Source organism: Papaver somniferum, chromosome 8 (assembly GCF_003573695.1).
Source record: "Papaver somniferum cultivar HN1 chromosome 8, ASM357369v1, whole genome shotgun sequence".
NCBI lineage: Eukaryota > Viridiplantae > Streptophyta > Magnoliopsida > Ranunculales > Papaveraceae > Papaver > Papaver somniferum.
Window position 1 is genome coordinate 144,886,496 of NC_039365.1, and position 13,628 is coordinate 144,900,123.

The following is a 13,628-nucleotide window of genomic DNA, read 5'->3' on the forward strand; positions in this document are numbered from 1 at the left end:
TTAAGCTTCCAGAGTGCTTTGAAGTTCACAGATTGTTGAGGGTTGTTTTGGTTTGTTTGGGTGTTGTCGTTGTTTGCTGTCGAGATAAGGTGGATGTATCCTGATTTTGACGAATAGTTTCCCTGTGTTGTACTTGGACAGATGATTTTGTCAGGGACTGGGTATGTGGGTAGGTGTATGTTTTTGATTTTTCGAGCCATGTCTGGGGTAAAAAAATGGTTGATTTGTGTATGGTTCCATAAATTGGATGGTTGGTCGATTGGTTGTGCCACTAAGGTGTTTGGTGGAAGGTTATGTCCCGTGATCGGTGAATGGTTTGGTGAGGTATGTGGTACCCAGTATTGGTTGATTGTGGTGGTGAGGCCATCTCCTATTTGATAGAAAATTAAATCCTGCAAAACAGAAGAAAGATTAGCTAGACATTTCCAAAAATAGTTGGCTGATGAGTGAGGCTTTGGGATTGAGATTGATGGTATGGTTGAAATTGGTATGATGGTTGATGTTATGTATTTTGGTGTGTAGATGGCTGACCAGATTGAGTTGGATTGGTGTAGTTGCCATACACGCTTGAGTAGTAGAGCTTGGTTTTGTTCCTTGCTTTTCCGCATACCAAGCCCCCCACCGCAATTGGTGTGGTAATCCTCTCCAAACCAATAGGGTGCATTTTCCTAGATTGGATATCGTGACCCCAGAAAAAATCTCTTGTGATCTTGTCTATTTTGTTGTGAATTTCGCTTGGGAGCTGTTGTGCCTGCATGACGTGGTTTGCTGTAGGTGTCAGTGCTGTCTTGATTAAGACACGCCTACCAGATTGGTTTACACACTTTGATATCCATCCTTTAGCTTTCCGTTCGATTCTGTTCAGCAATTCCACAAATAAATGTGATGAGCTTCTCCCTCTCCTGAACTGGCTACCTAGGTAGATAGGTGGTTGGGATATTGTGCAGATGTTGAAGGTAGTTTGTAGTTATTGGGAGATCGCATGATCCAATCTTGGATGGTGTATGATGGATGATTTTCCTTTGTTGATAGCTTTCCCAGCAGAAGTGGAGTATTCGTGCAGGATCTGTTGAAGTGCTATACATGACTTTTGGTCGGCATTGCAGGTGATTAACAAATCATCTGCGTACATGAGGTGATGGATCGACGGTGCTATTTTTCCAATTTGTATGCCTTGTAGGTCTCCCAGATGCTCTAAGATTTCGAGGTTGGTTGAGAGGACCTCGGCACAGAGTATGAAAATATACGGTGAAAGTGGATCGCCTTGTCGCAGTCCCCTAGTAGGTTTAATGAATCCTTGTGCTGAGCCATTGAGATTGATGGAGTAAGAGACCGATGTGATGCATCTCATCAGGTAGTCTTTGAACTTTGTTGGGAAGACCATCTTTATCAGCGTATTTTCTATGAAGCCCCAATCAAGGATGTCGTACTCCTTTTGGATATCAAGCTTTAGTGCAATCTTTGGTTTTTTTGTGGGTTTGGTGGCTCTGATTTTGTGGAAGAGTTCGGTGGCTATGGCAATGTTATCATGAATGGCTATGTTGGGTACAAAGGCACTTTGGAATGGGCTTATCATAAATTGCAATAGTGGCCGAATTCTGTTGACCAGGATTTTTGAAATTATTTTGTAAGTGACATTACACAATCCAATTGTTCGGAAATGGTTTGGTTTAGTTGGGCTTTGGTTTTTGGGAATAAAAGTAATGTTAGTGAGGTTGAAAGGTTGATGGATCTCTGTATGCTCAAAGAAATGATGGACCATACTACAAATTTGGTCTTTCACTGTGGACCAGAATGTGTTATAGAACTTACTCGTTAAACCGTCTGGGCCTGGTGCTTTGTTCGGTTCAATTGACTGGAGTGCAGTTTGGACTTCTTCTTCCGTTACCGGTTGAGACAGCCCTTGCATTGATTCGGTGTTAATCTGCTCGAAATATGGTCAAAGAGGGAGTGATCTATGACTGTTGGTGCTGCCACATATTGTTTTGTGAAAAAACGTTGTATTGTAGCTCCAATTGCTGTTGGGTTTGTCAGCCAGACACCTTGTTCATTTTATATTTGTGAGATACAGTTGAAACCTCTATGGGTTGTGGCTTTTGCATGGAAAAAGGTCGTATTAACTTCTCCTTCTTGAAGCCATTGAACTATCGATCTTTGTTTCCAATAGATTTCATTGCATTGTGTCAGCATCAGATGTGTATGTCTGCACTGTTGCTCATGCTCGATCCAATAGGTGAGTTCTGGGTCGGAGATTTGTGAACACTTTGCTTGGGCTTGTTTGATAGCTTCTTCCATTGTTCGTATCAGTGAAGGAAGATATCTGAATGTTGATTTACTCCAATGTAGTAGGGAAGATATTGTATCATTCAATTTGTTGTTGAGATTTGCTGGCGGTGTTGGTGAGTATGAACGTTCCCAGGCTTGGATCACTATATTACTTATACGAGGATACATGAACCAAAGATGATCTAGTTTAATTTTTTTTGTCACAGGCTGGTATATGTATTTTCCTCTGAGTAGGAGTGGTGCGTGATCCGAGGATATTCTTGGAAGGTGTTGTGTCGTCATATGTGGGTGTAAATTTATCCATTGTTGGTTCCTAAGACTACGGTCTAGTCGTTCCATAATGACATTCTCACCTAGTTGTTTATTAGTCCAAGTGTATGGGTCGCTGTGAAAGCCCAGATCAATAAGCCCGTTGGTGTTAATTACTTCCTTCAGTTTGTTTCCTTGGTTGATGCTCACTGGTGTCCCCCCTTGTTTTCCATTTGGTGTAGAACTTCGTTGAAATCTCCCATTAGCATCCATGGAAGATTGTGAGAGGGGATGATTGAGTTGAAATCTTCCCAGAGGTTCTTGAGAGCTTGTGGTTGGGGGCCATAAATACCGGTAAATAGGAAGGGCTGTAAGTTATTAACAGGTTCAATGTAGACCTGAAGCAAACTTTGATTAGACACTAACACAGAGATTTTAAGGTTGGATCTCCACAACACACACAATCCTCCCTTATGACCATTACAAGAAATTGCGAAACTTTCATCAAAACCTAGAGATGTTTTCAAAAAAACAATATGTGCAGCAGATGATATAGTTTCAGACATAAAAAGGAGATCAAGTTTAAACCTGTGTGTGAACTCACACACTTTTTGAATTGTCAAGGTGTTGTGGGCGCCTTGACAATTCCATGCCAATCAATTCATAATGATGGCAAGTGATGGCCTTGGCCAATAGCTCGCAAAGGTCTGGCATGAGCAATGGTATCAGTCTCATCTTCTTGTAGAGATAGATGCCATGCAGGTGAGGGCACTGCAGGCCCTTGGGTTTGGAAATTGGTGGTGGTTGCTGGAGGATCGACTTGGGTAGTTTTTGTTGGTGTTTTTCTCCTTTGTTTGAGGGTCTTCCCACATAGATAGCTGATCTTTGTTTCCCGTTTCTTGTTGTATGAACTTCATGTTGGGGTTGGTGGGTTCTGCTTGAGCTGCCTCTGATAGCTGAAAGTGATTTGAATTTTTGGACTTTTGGAGGTGGGTGTGGTGCTCCAAAGTCAGGTGTAGGAGGGATGGCAAGGTGTTTTGGTGTGCTCTTCCTCTGTCTTCTATGTTGCCTCTTGTATGTTTTCATAGGTGTAATAATCTGTGGTGGGCTGGCTGGCTTTTGCATTGTTGCAGGGGCATGTTCAACAGCTGTAGCAGTGGCAGTAGCAGTAACAGCTCCAGTGTCTGTTGTCAGCTCCTCAGAATGACTATGAGTCATTTTGATATGAGGGAACCCATTCACTTTTGTAACCTGTAACTGAATCATTGCATCTTTTTTATCCAGAAAGTTAGCTAATAATTGAGCAAAATAAGCAGAGAAATAAGTGGAGAGAGGCACACGCTGTGGTCTTGTGTTGGCAGCTGGGCCAGCATCTTGTCTACTTATCTCTCTGATGTGAAAAGGTGTAAAGGCCTGCAGTTGTGGGTTTAGAGGTTCCTTGCCTTTGTATGAAGGCCCATTTGGATTAAACATGTATCTATATGTCGTGAAAAAATCTGATATGGGTACTCCTAATCCAACTGGGCTCGGGTTAAGGATATGTAGGTTAAGGTGTTGAGATGATTGGGCACGACCAGCTCCGAGTTTCGATCCACTTGCCTCTTGAGTAGGACTGTCAGACGGGACATTCCTTTTCCTAGCAGGTTCATCGGTACTTTTCGCAGGGAATGGATTTGCAGGTGCTGAAGCTTCCACATCAGTGTTGATGTCATACTGGTCATGTTCCGCGGATTTCGCCGGTGCAGCAGACTTTTTCCCTTGAACTACGGGGAATGGGTTCCAGCTGAGTCCTCTCTGAGTCATCTCGCTTGAGAGTCGGATCGGGATCGGTCGAGTAACCGTTTTTTTTAGGTGGTTGAGGTGGTGGAAAAAGGTTTGATGATGGTGGTGGTGGTATAGGTAGTTTCATGGATGGATGTATAGGTGGTGTGTTCCATTCTGAAAGATGGTGGTATTGATACATGAGATGTTGATGGAGCTGATGGTGGAGGGTATGAAGTAGAGGCAGGTGGTGGGTGAGTAGTGGTATTGGTAGTAACATGGTTGGACACCGGGTTTCATTCTGCTGTTGAGCCTGTGGTAAAGAAAGTCGGCAAACTGCTGGTCCAACAAAGCTTCCTCAGTGTTGTTGAATCTTGTGCATTCTCTGGATAGGTGTCCAATGAAACCGCAAAGGAAATAGATATTGGAGAGGTATTCATAAACATATTGGATCCATGTTTTACCTGCATAATCTATCATTTGAACTGGGGTGAATGGATTGTTGATATCCATCTCAACTAGTGCTCTTGGTGTTATCGATAACAGATCTACTTCAAGTACTGTTCCTGTATCTTTTAACAGTTGTCGAACGACAATCTCATCAACAAGAAAGTTAGGACGATGGAGTAGCTGTATCCAAAATATTGCTTTCAAAAAACAGTTGTTAGGTTTTGTCATAAACTTTTCATAATCTTCAAGCAGGACTATTTGGTCAGAGACAATCCTTGTTTTTTGATCAAGCAGTATATGTTTCTCACTTTCAAAGCGCATGATGAGTTTGTATGCATCTCTATGGGGGATAGTTTCCAAGTGCTTGACAGACAGTGGGTACCATTTATTTCTTAAAGCAGAGAAAAGAGTCGAGTAAGAAAACTTTCCTGATAGTACTTTTACCGCCAGACAGTCCTTTTGGTGATTTTGCACGAGAGTTTTCATTCTCTCAGTGAGCTGAAAAAGGTTTATATCTTTATACTTTGATTTGGGATGATTAGATAATGGTGGTGATGTGTTTTCTCCTTTTGTTTTATGCTGTAAAGGTGAAAAACTCCCTTTTGGAAGATTCTCTAATGTACTTTTAACGGATGGACTGGCTTTGTGGAAGGAAGAGGCAGAGGAGAAAAGGGAATAAGATGAAGAGGATGATGAGGTCGAGGTGTTGTTGTTGTTATCGACGGGTGCGGGTACAGGGTTATGAGAGGAAGTGGAGAGGGGATAATTAAAGTTTCTTGGATGGTGGGGTGCAGGTTGGGTGTTGTGAAGCTTTTCAGGCGTGGGTGGAGAAGGTGTCAGGGGTGATGAATTTGACATTTGTGGTGGCGCTTTGCTGTTGGTTGATGTTTCCGGTGGAGCTCTCTCCATTGGATGAATATAAAAAACAGAAATAACCAGATAATAAAAAATAGAAGAGTATGAGATCGAGGAAGAGAGGAGGTGAGATGTAGTCGATAATCAAACAAATTCCCAGTGATTCGAGCCTACGAGATCTTCCTTGCAAGAATAACAAACAAAGATCGTAATATTCCCTCGAACGGATTGGGAATTTTTCTCTAAGATATGTTACTGAGAAAGAACGAGAGTATCTAGGTAATTTGCGAAAATTGGTGATCTTGACTTTCGATCAACGCGACGGACAATCTTTACTTCATTTTCTCTCTCCTCCTTCATCTTATTTCGTTATCTTCCTAAATTGGTTGCAGGTTCGAGGGTAATTCAAATTGCTTATCATCTTTATTACGAGAGCCAAATATTAAAAGAATGTTGCCGAATGATGAAGCTTAATTACTGCAAATGATGTTGCGATTAAAGATGGAGGTAATCTTCGCATCGCTTTTAGTGAAAAAAAAATGCTGCTTTGGCCAAGGAATCTTGGGATTACATACATGAGTTTTTTTTTTTTTTTGGTTTCCTTTTGCAGGGGTTCCTCTAACCATTGAGCTGTACAAATTAATGTTGGATATTGAGGTGCCTAATTACTATTTAAGATATATATGCGTTAGTCTTTATAAAACCAAAACATATGCTAAGTTTAATTTAGTAAACCTAAAAGAACTTCATTCTGTGTTACGAGACTTTAAAAATGCAAAGTTGGCGTTGCTTTCCTACCAAAACATGAATAGAATTAGCTGTTGTAAGATGCCAGGTCTTATCATTTGCTTATATTTTTGGTTGTTTTTTTGTTCTCTGTTAACGTGATAGTGGTATCACCTTTTTCTCATTTGCAGCCACAACAAAGGATGGTGCTATCAACACAGCCAAAAGAGGTAGTTACCTACTCCCCTGAATTGAGATACTGTAAACGTTTTTGTTAAGAGAAAAAGGTTCATGTTGAGAATATTGATCTCGATGATTATGATTATAAAAGTGAGGTTAGGATTTCTCATTTATTTCTCTCTTTACTATGTTTCTCTTTGTAAGCCAAGCTAATGATTTTAATGATATATGTTTGATTTTAGGAAGGACTTGAAGAATTTGGAGGGCCATCAAAGACCAGTTCCGTCTCGAAGAAGTCTGGCAGCTGAGGTTGAAAGAGAGGCTATCCAATTGATTTTCTATTCACTCTTTGTTCTCTCTTTGAAGATTCTGCCAAAGAATCTTGAAGCTTCAAAAAAGTTAGCAACCACTAAATTTTCTACTTTCTTTGTAATACAACTCAAATAATACGTACGTTAGCACGTGCCCTCTACTACTCAGTATTATATCACCTTTGTTGATCAAATAATATCGTAGAATTTTTCAACTAATTAAATTTATGAAGAATAAACCAAAATATAAGTCAGTACTATATCACCTTTGGTGATCAAATAATATCGTAGAATTTTTCAACTAATTAAATCTATGAAGAAAAAACCAAAATATAAATTCCTAGATTCATCAAATAATGGGTAGCTAGTATAACAAAAAAGTAAAATATATGGTTCTGTTTCCATAGAGTGATGCCTTAACAAAGATAAAGATAAAAAATAGATGAAATGTTATCATATGGAATTCAGGAGAAAGGAAGATCACGACCAAAGCAAAGGGAGGGATGAAAATAAAGAGAGGAGAAAGATGGCGAAGGCGTGTAACAGATGGAGAAGAAAGAAGAGTACATAAAATTGGTTTAGGTTAGTGCAGTTCCTATGGACTCAACAAACTTGAAGTTTGTTATTTTTGCTCCCACTATGGACTTAACAAACTTGAAGTTTGTTGATTTTGCTCCCACTATGGAATCAACAAACATGAAAAATGGATGTACAAACCAACAAATTTTTTGGTTTGTTGAGTGAGATGGAACACGTAGCGCGCGCTTGATGGAAGGCCAGGCGACCTTGTCACCAACGCTGGCGCTTGTCCAAAAAACGCTGGTGCTTGTCTTTCCAACACGCGTTATTATTTCACACGCCAACGTCTTTCCTGAAAGCGTCGCGTTTGACACAAAAGTGCCAACGGCTGTTACTCCTTTTTCTTCCCCTATAAATTCAGTCCATTTTCAGACTTAAAACTCACACCTTCTTCATCACTACCTCAAAATTACACAATTTCATACCATCTCTAATTTTTCTTTTTTTTTTTATCAAACAAAACTATTCATATCAACTCAATCTACCAAAAAACATTTCATCTCTATAAATTTCGTTTCTAGCAAATATGGCATCCTCACAACAACGATCACACCAACAGACACCACAACAAACACCACAACAAAGACAACAATAATCATAACAAGAAACACAACAAGAAACACCACAATAATCACAACCAAGAAACACAAGAATTCGTGGTGTCAAGTGTATGATGGATGAAGACGAGTCACTTTGCAGAAATTATGTATTATATACATTAGATGAAATCAATGGTATTTATCAAGAAAAAAAAACTTTTTATGATAAGATTTTACAAAGAATTTGTGAAGAAACAGGTAACCCTAATAGACGTGATGTCGATGGGTTGTCTCATCGTTTTCACACAATTTTAGCAGCCGTTAGTGAATCTGTAGCTTTGGTCACTCAAATGTGGCACAACAGAAGAAGTGGTGAAGGCGAACCAGATGTGGAACGAAGATGTGGGTGGTAGGGTTTTGAAAGAACCTACAACTTAGACCTGCAAGTATACAGGGTCAGTTGTAGTGAGTGAATAAGCAGGGGAAGTCCACAGGGACAAGGAGGGAGCTGTGTTGATTTTCTATGTTTCTTAATTGAATTCGAACCTAAAGTGTCAAGACAAAAGCTAAAGCTCAGTGTGGATATGGAGATTGCTAGGATTTTGGAGTCCACCACCTAATCTTAGCTAAGTAATTCAGTTACAGTGATGTCATTGTCTCTGGTAAAAAGTATTTATCACAAGTATTAATTGTCTGATTAAAGCACAACTAATCAAAAGATAAATCTATTCATTTTAAGCATGATTTACAGCACAACAACATAGAATTGATCAAACTACCAAGGATGCATGACATACATGGTGAAAGTAATATGTTGTGGAACTAAGATGAAATCTACCCTTAAGCAATTAAGTACAGCAATAACACCACTAAAAACATGAATCAATTTAGCAAAATATTAAGGGCTCCATCTAACCCTAGCAGAATGGATTAGAACATAACAAACATTGTGAACAAATGTAATTGAGTTCTACTGAACATGAAATTATGCTAAAAACTGAAATTGTAATTGAAACTAACAATAGAGAGCACTGGCTAGTCCAGGCCTCTAAGGTTGAGCTCTGGCTAACCCAGGCATGACTTCTAACACACACCCATCATCCCTATTTATACAACAATCCAAAATTAGGGTTAACACCCTTTTCCCCAAAACAGTGAGATTAGGGTTTGGTGAAAATCAAAACTAAATCAAAATAATCCTACCTAATGTCACTGAATCTACTCAATAACACTCACCCAGGCCTCTATTTCTAGTTGTAATCATCAATTCCTAAGAATCCCCAATTTGTAAAATTAGGGTTTCCTGTTGAGAAATAGGAATCGAAATTACTCACCTAACAACTCTGATTTCTTCCCAATAGTCTCGACCCATGCTTCCTCATCGTCTTCTGCTCCTTCCCATGCTTCAATTACATCCATCTCATCAACTTATTTCACCAACTCCATAGCTAGGGATTAGAGGTGTGAAAATGGGTGAAATTAGTCGTTGAGAGGGATATATGACGTGATATAGGGGATGGGTTTAGTTGGTAGGAGCCATGATGGCTTTGGTGGTGGATGTGGTGGTGGCAGACGGAGCAGGTGGTGGTGATGGCGACAGCGTCGCTGTGCAGAGAAGGGAGGAGAAGAAGATGGGTTCGATATTTTTGGAGTAGGGGGTGTTTGGTTGGGTTAATAGATTTGGGTTCTTGGGTGTTGAGAAGGCTCATCAAGTATTGATGTTTGGATGGTGAAAGGCGTAGGATGAATAGATGAAAGAATGATCCAACGGCTCGATGGAAATGGATATGAAGCGACCTTTGGATCTGGGATACATCAAAACTGACGGTCTGAGATGGAGTTAGGTGCTATAGTGTTAGACAGGAACATCAAAACTCGATGCACTGTGATGGATCGACCGTTGGATGATGGAATGGATTCAATCTGACGGTGAAGGAGAGAAATGGGTTTGGGTATTGATTTTAGGCTTAGAAAATGGGTTTGGGCTTAAACAATCTTGAGCCCACTTCTTCTTTAAGAACAATTTCTTCCTTTGTGAGCCCATTTTCATCCTTGAGTCTTCCATACCGCATTCTGCACTTCTTTTCCTCTAAAGTTTCCGCCGGCTTTCTCCGTGTCTTTGCACTTTTCGCTCCGCAACTCATCTAGTCTTTATTTATTACCTAAAAATGCAAAATTAATTAATAAAAATATTTATTCTTGAAAACAATGAAAATACAGAATATGGGATAAAATGTAGAATTAATGCACAAAAGATGAGTTAAATGCCAAGAAAAATATATAAAAATATGCACTTTTTAGCATTCATCAGTGGGGAAGAGTGGCAAAGATCCCACAAACAGGGATTCAAACATGAAACTTGTTTCACCATTTTGAGGTTGCTTAACAAGTTTAATCCGTACTTTCTAGAAGGTAATCAAGTGCCTGCAAGATCACCACATGGTCCAATCTCGCAGGATTTTCAGAATGGGGGGACTGCTTCCTCACCTGATGGAACTCCAAGTAGTCAGGAACAACATAACACTAATCTAGACGTTAACACCAACGTCAAGAGAGGAAGAGGAGGGGTTCAGAAAGCTGCAAAAGCAGCGAGAGACGCAGCCCAACGAGCATTAGAAGGAGGTTCAAGCGAGTTCAACTATGTTGATCACAAGGAATTCGAGATGCAGATAGAATCAGATAGAGCCACGGACCGTGGAATTGCTATAAATAATAAACAAAACAGTCGTCTTTCGTGAGAACAATACTATAGGGATTGTAAGATAAACAAGTTACTCTCCTTGAACACTTCAATAATGAATGAACAACAACTTGTTGCATGGATTAAGGGAATGGATGCGGCCGAAGTTCAACAAGCCACCGCCGAACAACAACAAATTGCGTCCGAACAACAACAAGTCCCTGAACAAGTCTGAAAAAGCGGGGCTCTAATAACCACACCCAATATTTCGATTAGCAATCTGTATGGACTAACTCCAATATAATTTTAAGAGAATCAACTAGACAGTCAGACTCAGTCTTAATAAAATTATATCAAAGAGTTATATCTCTCTTTCTCGATTCAATACTTACTCGAGCAAATAGAAATCTGCGAGCCTAATTGAATACAAGAGAAATCACTTGAACGGTACCAAAGACCAATGTTCAAGTATAAATCAATTTCAATCAACATCCAAAGGTTGGGTTTCCCAATCGATTGATTTAACACACAACCTGTGATATTTCAATTATATAACAAAATTTAATGCGGAAAATAAATAACACAGACACCAGAAGTTTTGTTAACGAGGAAACCGCAAATGCAGCAAAACCCCAAGACCTAGTCCAGATTGAACACACACTGTATTAAGCCGCTACAGACACTATCATACTACAAACTAACTTCGGTATGGACTGTAGTTGAACCCCAATCAATCTCACACTGATCCAAGGTACAGTTGTGCTCCTTACGTCTCTGATCCCAGCAGGATACTACACATTTGATTCCCTTAGCTGATCTCACCCGCAACTAAGAGTTTCTACGACCTAAAGTCGAAGACTTTAAAAAACAAATCTGCATCACACAGAAAAGTCTACGGTAATAGATAAATCTGTCTCCCACATAAATACCTACGAGTTTTTATTCCGTATTTTGATAAATCAAGGTGAACATGAACCAATTGATAAACCAGACTTATATTCCCGAAGAACATCTCAGTATTATCAGTCACCTCACAATAATCTTAATCGACTAGCGAAAGAAGATATTGCGCCACAAACGATGAGACGAAGATGTTTGTGACTTCTTTTATATCTTGCCTATCGTAGAAATCAATCTCAAGCCAATCTTATGATTGTACTTAGTACGATAGAAACAACAAGATCATATCAAACAACCACCAGAAAAGTAGTATCGGTCTGGATTCATAATCCCAATGAAGTCTTCACGTAGTTAACCTACAGGGTCTCGGTAGAAATCTAAGGTTAAAGGAGAATCGACTCTATCTAATACAACTAGTATCATACGGGAGGTATGGGGACTAGGTTTCCCAGTTTCTAGAGTTCTCCGTTATATAGTATTTCAAATCAGGGTTTGCAATCAATGTTAGCTTAGTAACAAAGCATTCAATATTCACCGTTAGATGAAAACCTAATTAGATTCAAGCTAATATCTATCAACCGTTAGATCAAAACTTAGATTGTTACACACAAATAAAACCCACGTTTATTTAGGTTTGTGTAACCATACCCAAACATGTACATCTAGTTGGTTCAACAGTAGTTAAACAAATGGTTAGCCATATGAGCATTTCATATCAACCATATTCTTCTTTACCATAACTAGTTCAAATGACTCAAATAAACTATTTAAAGAGTTGTTCAATTGCTTAGATCTTATAGAAGTATACAAGACACAATCGAAGCAAAAACGATTTGATTCACTCGAATCGATTCATGCACTTTATAGCCACAGTTTGCAAACTTGAATTCCTTAGTTAATATAAGTTTAAGTTCACGAATAATCGTTTTTAGAAAATAACCAACTCAAGTACGCAGACTTAAGTACCCGGAATAAGTTTGTTTTCAATTCACAAACTCCAGCAGAAATTATCGGGATGAGAACCTCCGACAGTACGCGGACTAGGTACGCGGACTCTAGTTCCGGTTTCCGTGAGCAGCAAAGTACGCATACTTTGGTTCAAGGAATAATGACTTATACATGTATGAGTCACCACACAATGCTTATATCCAACCACGGTTATATAATCTAAACTCTCATTTCAATCATTGAAACATTCTTAGAGGACGTTATATAGTTGTTGTTCACACACTATTTTTCGTCAAAGCAATTTTCAAGTAATTTAAACTTAATATGACTTTCGTCACTAATAAAGATGAACTTGGCCAAAGCGAAAGCTTACCAACACATATTTCGAGAAATAGATAAGCGAGAAAAATTTGGCTCGAAATAGCAAATGTGTATAATCAAAGTCTATTTAGCAAAACGACTTTTGTCTCAAGATAGGAGATAGAGTAGATAGACTTTTGAGTGATAGATAAGTTCAAGTCTTCACATACCTTTTTGTCGAGAAGTTCCACCGGTTCCTTGAGTAGTTCTTCTTCTTGTATGATGAATCGCCATGAAGTCCTTGAGCTCAACTACACTTTCTATCCTAGTCTGAGTCTTAGCTATAATAGACTAGAAATCAAGACTTATAGTTTTGATCACTAACATTCTCAAACATGCTTGAGATAGCAACGGATGTGAGTTTGACCGAGCAGTGCTCTAACAATCTCCCCCTTTGTCAATTTTAGTGACAAAACTATCAATACATATGGAATAAAAAAATAGATAAATAAACTTTTATAGATTCTCTTCCACATGCCTGATCTTCTTTGTTATTCAACATTACTCGAAATCTTCGTAACTTCCAAGTACTCCAATGATCCCAAAGGTTGTAAGTTTAATATCACCGTTGTTGAAAATCCGTAGTCATAACAATGAGAAAACAAGAATTCTCAATCATTTTTATACAATGTCATAATATTATTATATAACATCAAATTTCAATTGTATCACAACTTCGACAACAATACTATGGTGATATGTATCACTCCCCCTTAGTCAATACTCCATCTCACATGGAAACCACTCCCCCTTACATAATGATCCGAAAAGCATATGTATTTGTAGTGTGAACTACACATTAAT